The sequence below is a fragment of the Lethenteron reissneri genome, chromosome 69 (genome assembly GCF_015708825.2).
Source record: "Lethenteron reissneri isolate LAM-NWPU_2019-01 chromosome 69, ASM1570882v1, whole genome shotgun sequence".
NCBI lineage: Eukaryota > Metazoa > Chordata > Hyperoartia > Petromyzontiformes > Petromyzontidae > Lethenteron > Lethenteron reissneri.
Genome location: NC_083847.1, coordinates 2,071,841 through 2,080,423, shown reverse-complemented (window position 1 = coordinate 2,080,423; position 8,583 = coordinate 2,071,841).

Here is an 8,583-nt window from a genome sequence, read left to right as displayed (position 1 = left end):
TGCTATTGAGCACCTATTTAGGGTAGAATGATGCGTGAGGGGTTGGTGTGGCTATTCCCACGCCTGGCCACATTTGTCTCCCCCTTTGCTCGTGTTATAAAGCCCCTCATTAGCTACTCGTATCAATGCCGAGTCGACGTAGGCATATCTATCAACCCATGCAGTTTATGCCGTATTCTTGCACAGAGAAATTGAGTTTTCAGGTCCATACGGTGTACAGCTGTTTCAATTCGGTAAAAAAACTAGTTTTTTTCTATTTGTGTGTCTCCCGTGTGATGGGACTTTGTAGCATGAACGTTGAGCTTTATCGGGGCACGGGGTAACCAATAAGGTCTGAATTGGTCTGTAATTAGCAGAGGTGGGACAAAGTCATTGTTATGCAAGTCCAAGTCGAGTCTGAAGTCATCAAATTCATGACTCGAGTCTGACTCGAGTCCAAGTCACATGACTCGAGTCCACACCTCAGAGGTGGGACAAAGTCATTGTTATGCAAGTCCAAGTCGAGTCTGAAGTCATCAAATTCATGACTCGAGTCTGACTCGAGTCCAAGTCACATGACTCGAGTCCACACCTCTGGTAATTAGGTAGGGCACTGATAAGGAGTTGACATGTATGCGTAGAGGGCAGGCACAGGACAAGTTCAAAAGTCACTTGTTCCTGCTCTATCAATACCGTGTGTTGCACACTCGAAATGAAGGACGTGGGCAGGTGCTCCAAATCGAGGGCAAACACATTTATTGTGGTAAATCTGTAAAATGCAACAGCACGTTTGTCACACACAGCAGTCCTCAACCGAGTCGCCATTAACCACGTGACTTGTATATAAGTCCGGTTAACAAATAACCCTGCCAGCCACCCACAGGCCAAACTCAGTTATCGCATGCTGGTGTACACACGTGCATTGATGTACTAAACAGCACATAAGGATCATGGGACTTTGCTAGTACCAAAATATGATAATAGGTTTTTCCTAAGCAAAAAACCCACGACACAAGCGGTATTTGCTTGTGTTGCGATCGAAACGTCGTGGGTTTTTTGCTTTTATTATTTTCGATTTATTTTTACATTTTTACTGTGTTTTTTAGCTTTCATTTTATTATTATTATTGAAATTATAAATTTAAAATTTTCATCTTATTATTTTTTGTTTTCTATCTACTTTACTTTACCGAAAGAACCAATAATATTTTAGCACGTTCTTGAATAACATGTTTGTAGGTGTTGTGTACATTTTTTGTGTTTAAAATTGTTTACTACGTGAAATTAGCATAACCACTAAAATAGATAACTTAATATCCTCCTGTAAATAGTTACTTTATTTATTGTACTGTACTTACCACTCCAATCTCGAAGACTGGGGTGATGATAAGGGGTATAGAATTGAAAGTGGTTATTCAGTCTGAATCCAACTGTGTCCGTATATTGCTTGCAAACGCAATTGAACACATTACTTATAAGAACGAGCCTACTGAAATCCGCTGTTGTTTCAACAACTTGTGTTTGACAATGCAGCCTTTAAACGGGTGCTCTGGTGAACGCCGAATTTCACGCACTTTTCGCCGGATCGCACTGTATATTTTCTGTTTTTATTCATCATGAAAAAAAGTGTTTATGTACGTGCAGTATTGTTGTATGTAGTGTATAATGTACTGTACTCAATATTTAACATTTAAATGAAGCATTGCTACTTGTGTTGTCATGCATATGGTGCCAATTGCCAGACTGGTTACAGCCTTTGGAACAGTTTCGCTGGATGTACCCCGTCACCGCCGGTAAATGTGGGAAGCAATAAAATTGCACCCCCGGATGTTTCGATGATTTAGGGTATCATCTTCTTGGTTCTTTCGGTAAAGTCACGTAGAAGGGACGTAATAAAATAATAAAAAATAATAAAAATAAAACATAATAAAATTATTCTCACGACGTTTCGGCCACAACGCAAGCAGCCGTCCTCAGGTGAAAATTAGGTCCGTCGAGGCGACAGAGTCTGAATGAAACGGCACACGAGCTTGGAGCATATATATAAGCTGGACGCATTGACAAAGGAATTTGCATATCAAGAGGAATTTAGCATATTTATGGGAAATGCAGGAATGTGATTAGTACTGCATATGCATGTGCATTATGCAGGATTAACAGCATCAAAGGGAGCTGCAGTTGCTGCTGCAGTTGCTGCTGCTGCTGCTGCAGTTTCTGCTGCTGCTGCAGTTTCTGCTGCTGCTGCAGTTGCTGCTGCTGCTGCAGTTGCTGCTGCTGCTGCTGCTGCAGTTTCTGCTGCTGCTGCAGTTTCTGCTGCTGCTGCAGTTGCTGCTGCTGCAGTTGCTGCTGCTGCTGTAGTTGCTGCTGCTACTGCAGTTGCTGCCTTATCCATTTAATATAACACTATGTATTATTCTACCCACCCTAATGTGTATTACACTGCTATATATTTACTATACAATTACGACACCATACATTACTCTGCACACTGCACCATGCCAGTGAGTGGAACGCGGTCTGAAAGTCACCGTAAACGTGAACACAATCAGTTAAGATCCGAAATGGTTTATTACGTCCTTCCAATGATTGCTAAGCCAGAATCCATCTTCTCGGATTCTGGCTTAGCAATCATTGGAAGGACGTAATAAACCATTTCGGATCTTAACTGATTGTGTTCACGTTTACGGTGACTTTCAGACCGCGTTCCACTCACTGGCATGGTGCAGTGTGCAGAGTAATGTATGGTGTCGTAATTGTATAGTAAATATATAGCAGTGTAATACACATTAGGGTGGGTAGAATAATACATATTGTTATATTAAATGGATAAGGCAGCAACTGCAGTAGCAGCAGCAACTACAGCAGCAGCAGCAACTGCAGCAGCAGCAGCAACTGCAGCAGCAGCAGCAACTGCAGCAGCAGCAACTGCAGCAGCAGCAGAAACTGCAGCAGCAGCAGAAACTGCAGCAGCAGCAGCAGCAACTGCAGCAGCAGCAGCAGCAACTGCAGCAGCAGCAGCAGCAACTGCAGCTCCCTTTGATGCTGTTAATCCTGCATAATGCACATGCATATGCAGTACTAATCACATTCCTGCATTTCCCATAAATATGCTAAATTCCTCTTGATATGCAAATTCCTTTGTCAATGCGTCCAGCTTATATATATGCTTCAAGCTCGTGTGCTGTTTCATTCAGACTCTGTCGCCTCGACGGACCTAATTTTCACCTGAGGACGGCTGCTTGCGTTGTGGCCGAAACGTCGTGAGAATAATTTTATCATGTTTTATTTTTATTATTTTTTATTATTTTATTACTTTCCTTCTACGTGACTTTACCGAAAGAACCAAGAAGATGAATCCCTGCAGTCACGAAAGCTTTAAATCAAGATTTAGGGTATTTTATAAATGTCCAATTTTGTTTAGGGGCTACCTGGAAACAAATTCTTGACAATCCAAATAAACGTCAAGACAACCAATGCATGAGCGAATGTTGAACTTATTCTGCACCGCACGTATCCAACCATGCTAATCGGATTTGAGAGAAATGTTGCGACACTTTAGAATGCTGCAACATTTCAATGCAAAATATATGTGGGTAAAGCCGATTCTGCTTTGATCACTTCATTACAACACTTTAGAATCAACTTTTGCGTATAATTTATCTACAAAGGACTGGCTGCAACATTGAATTTAATAATTCACCTCTTTTCAGCCACTTAATTTGCATAATCTCACAAAAGGCATACTTTCAGGACACTGAGATCAGGGGAAACAGCATAATATTAGATATGTTACTCTGAATAAATATTAGTGTTCCTCTCTATCCTTAGAATATAAGATTAATTTTTTATTGTTTGTGCCTTTCTGACCCGCCCCTACTGGACGTCTGTGAAAAAGAGCTTCATAGCTCATCGGATTCCTGTAGTATAAATAAAGATTCTGATTCCGATTCACATCAATAGTTTTATATTGGACTTGTGTAAATATAGCAAATGTGTTTCTTAAGTTGTTTGGGTTGAGTTATGGCACAGTAGCTTCCGCTTTGTTGCTATCAACCCGGCTATGCGACTTGATTTCTAGCCACTGATAACACCGAGTAATATCTTACTGCTCCCCCCTGCACCTCAAGAGTATGAAAAAACAACTCCCATAACCGGCACGGCGTGGCGAGGCCTCTTATCCAGAAAGACAAGTTTTGTATTACTGTTACGCATGCTGAATGTTAAATACAAAAAAAAACTATTTAAAGTCCCACTGAGCGATGTAGCTTTATTTCAGAAGCGAACTGGCTATCACAAATGATAGCTCAACAAAGTGGCTTATCACGTGTATATTTATAATAGCCAAATACTCTAAACGCATGTTGATTCTAAATGTAGAGGGAAAAACCAGAGGACCCAGCGAAAAATCCACGCGACCACGCGGAGGACATGCAAACTCCAAATATAAGCAGGCGTCAGGGTCGGGATCGAACCCACGACCTCCTGTATACCAGGCAAGGTAGTTAACATCGTGCCTCCGTGGCGCCCTCTATTCTTGAACGTGGAGCAAAATTAACGTTGATACTTAACGATACCCCCTCCTTAGTGTGTGATTAGAAAGAGCTGAGGTTCAAGCCGCCTTACCTAGTCATTCACTGCACTCTCACTGCGATTGACACGCGGTTAGTGTGCACTTTTGGAAGGTAGGCTACACTTTACTATTGGCTAAAGTAACGTGGATCTTTAACCAACCCTGCACTAACCGCCATAGTCAAGTATGATCACACAATCCACACGTCCCACACAATATGCCCAGGCCTTCATTTTGTAAACCTTTTTTTACGAAGCATATGTCAAAATGCCCACAACGGCAAGTTGCTGGCAATAAATCGCACTCTTGAAGGTGAACAAATAAGTTTGAATACAATTCTTAAATTGAGCAACGGTGTGACAACTTGAGATAAGAGGCGGTTGGTAGGGAATTCCAAGTGTACCTGTGAGGCAAGAAAAACTTTGATGGTTCGTGTCGTGGTTGAATACAGGATGAATGAGACAACAGCTAAGGCTGTACAGGTACAGATATTATGGTATCGTCACACACCAAAACTACGTCACCAAATTCCAAATTTCCATTTGTATAACGTCCACCTTTGTGGTCTGCAACTTGTATTTCTTTCCGAGTAGACCAAGATTTTGGTCTCATTTAATATTTTATGTGAGGGGCTTATATATTGAGCCATAGCTGAGTTGCAGTGGTGTTTTTGTCTACAAGTAGAGCCTCCAGCATGTTCATGGTTGCGACAATTCCACCCTCTTTGTATAGGTATTGTTTTCTGGAGTTTGGACAGTAACAATTAGAAGGAGTCTAAAGAAGAATCAATGTTTTTCTATTCATATTACGGTTGTGAAACAATAACTCGTAAACCGGTAGCCCTTTTCAAAATAAATTACAGGCATGCCCCGGTTTACGCCCAAGATGCCTTCCTAAAAACCAGAACGTAAATCTGAAGTGCTTACATCGAAGCATAATATGATACTTAACCTACTACTCTTAGTAGTAGGTTTGAGTACTAGAGATGGGATGTTGGATCGTAACGTGGGACTACATAGGCAGCCAATTGAACATTTGTACTCTACAACCATCTGTGAAAAGTACGTGTTAACTATTGATGATAATATATTTTCTTGTCTATTGTACTGTATGTATTGATATTAGTTGTTTATCATCTCAACAATAGTTTACACGTCTATATAAAAAAGTCGACGTAAATATGATATGAGGGTAAAAAAATATTCACAGTGTAGGTGTCCAGGATGCTAACGCTTGGGCGCCATCTAGCGCCTAAATGTCGCAGTGCAACGTAAACAATATTTGGTTTAAAAATGGGACCTTTTGCCAGTATCAAAGTAGGAAACAATAAGAATAGGTTTCGATTTAAAGCTTTCGTGACTGCAGGGATTCATCTTCTTGTTTCTTTCGGTAAAGTCACGTAGAAGGGAAGTAATAAAATAATAAAAATAAAACATAATAAAACAATTCTCACGACGTTTCGGCTACAACGCAAGCAGCCGTCTTCAGGTGAAGAATGAGACACTACCAAACTAGGAGCTTATATATAAGCTGCATTGGGGGTTGAAGAGCGCCTTAACAAAAAGAATGTGCATGTGAAGAGGAATTTAGCATATTCATGGAAAATGCGTAGGCGTTGGGCGGGGGAGTGTCAAAGTCATATTATGCCCATGCATTATGCAGGATCAGCAGCAACCAAGGGGGGTGTAGGGATTAGCAGTAACAAAGGAAAGGAATGTTAATGATATGTAGCTGCAGTTACTCAACAACCACGTAGAAAACTAAAGTATAAACTACATAAAAAACTAAAGTATAAACTGCATCGCACCATCAGTATACTTACTATACTCTATAATAAGCTGAGTTACTAACAGCAAGTAATACATTACAATTCTACCTCGTAAAAATTCTATAATATGCTTCCATCTAAACCTTATTCTCTTACATCACACGAGCATATACCGTACTATATACTGCCATAGATAAACCCAACATTAAATTATATACTGTATTGCTGTAAACCAACCTATATCTTATACATTTAATATAACACTATGTATTATTCTACACACCCTAATGTGTATCGAAATGGTTTATTACGTCCTTCCAATGATTGCTGAGCCAGAATCCATCTTCTCGGTTAAAATTGTCTCTGTGTTTGTATATGTGGATCGCCTCATGAACGAATCTCTCATGATAGCCAGATGGCTTGCAGAGAACCTCTGTCTTGGAGAAGTCAATATCATGTGAGCCCACTGAGTTGTAACAGTGATCTGCCACGGCTGAGGTGTTTGTCCTACCGTGTTTCAGGTCAGCTTTATGTTCACGGATGCGGTCCGAGACATGTAACTGCTACCACAGAGGCAGAGGGGGGGGGGGAGGGGGGGGGGGAGGGGGGAAGGTGCCTATTTAATATTCTTGCCTCATTATTTAAAAGTTCACGCTGGGAGATTATATCCAGAGTGCTAAGCATTAAACCAAGGCAGCTCCCTTCCTTTCTCAGTGAAATGTTAAATTCGGTAAAGTGTTATGTTTTTTGATACACATTTTTTAGCGTGGTAATTTTTTTTTAGCTTATGAATAAAAACTATTTTAGCAACCCTAATTCATTTGCTGTACATCGTATGTTACTAGCCCTATGTCACGAGCTCGTTTCTGCATTTCAAGCAACAAAAAATCCTATCTTAGATGAATAGTAACCCCCCGATGCGACAATTAATAAACGTTATTTTTGAGTGACCAAAAAAATGTGGTGTTTGGACATTGGCAGAAACTAAATCAAGAACGTAGCTTGTGTGAATGGTCGTGATTTTTACATTTCATGCCACTGTGTGGCAGACCACAAGTTAGGTCCTATTATGGAGCATACAGCAATTCTAGATTGGAAGCTTTCGTGACTGCAAGGATTCATACTCTTAGGTTTTTTCGGTAAAGTCACGTAAATATAGCAAATAGCGTTTCTTAAAATGTTTGGGTTGAGTTATGGCGCAGTAGTTTCCACTTTGTTGCAATCAACCCAGCTATACGACTATCTACTGATAATACTGAATAATATCTGACACTTTACTGCTCCCACCCTGCACCTCAAGAGTATGGAAAAGCAACTCCCAAAACCGACACGGCACAGTGAGGCCTCTTATCCAGAAAGCCAAGTTTTGTAATACTATTACACATGCTGAATGTTAAATAAATAAAAACTATTTAAACTAGTTTTCTTTTACCAGGTACGTCCCACTGAGCTATGTAGCTTTTTCAGAAGCGACCTGGCTATTACAAATGAAAACTCAACGAAGTGGCTTATCAATGCCACCGTCACCGTCATCACGACCACTGCTGCCACCATCATCATCACCACTGCTTCGACACTCATAATCATGATAACCAACAACATCATCACCGCCACCTTCATCACCAACACCCCCACCACCTTCATCACCACTTCTACCATCTTCAACAACACCAACCGCCATTCGCCACGAAGTGGAGGTGCAAGACTATGTGCACGTTAAGGCCACGTGAAGTGTCGAATGCCCACTGGCAGGAGGTTACAGGACAGACCCAGCAGGTACCGTGGGTCGGCTGACTGAGATTACTGGCCGATGCACCACCTGTGCCCCCTACTGTGCCAAGTTGATGGTGTGTGGTGTTTGTTGGCACACAATACCCAGGTAGGTGCTTACTTTTGTTGGGGCTGATGGTAAGGTCCTACTTCTTAGTGGCACGCTCCAATTCGAACAGCAGCATCTTCAACTCCTTCTCTTGGTGAGCCGAAATCACCAGATCATCGGCATACTTAACATGGTTGATCAATATGGAGTTATTCATTGAACACCATGACTACCACATTCATCATCATAATTACCACCCACACAACCACCACCTTAAATCACCACCACTGCTACCACCGTCCTCACCATCATCACTAATACTGCGACATTCATAATTATCAAAACCACCATCATCATGACCACCACCAACCACCACCTTCATCACCAACATTGCTACCATCATCATCAACAGCACTATCACCAACTTCATAATTATTATGACTACCAT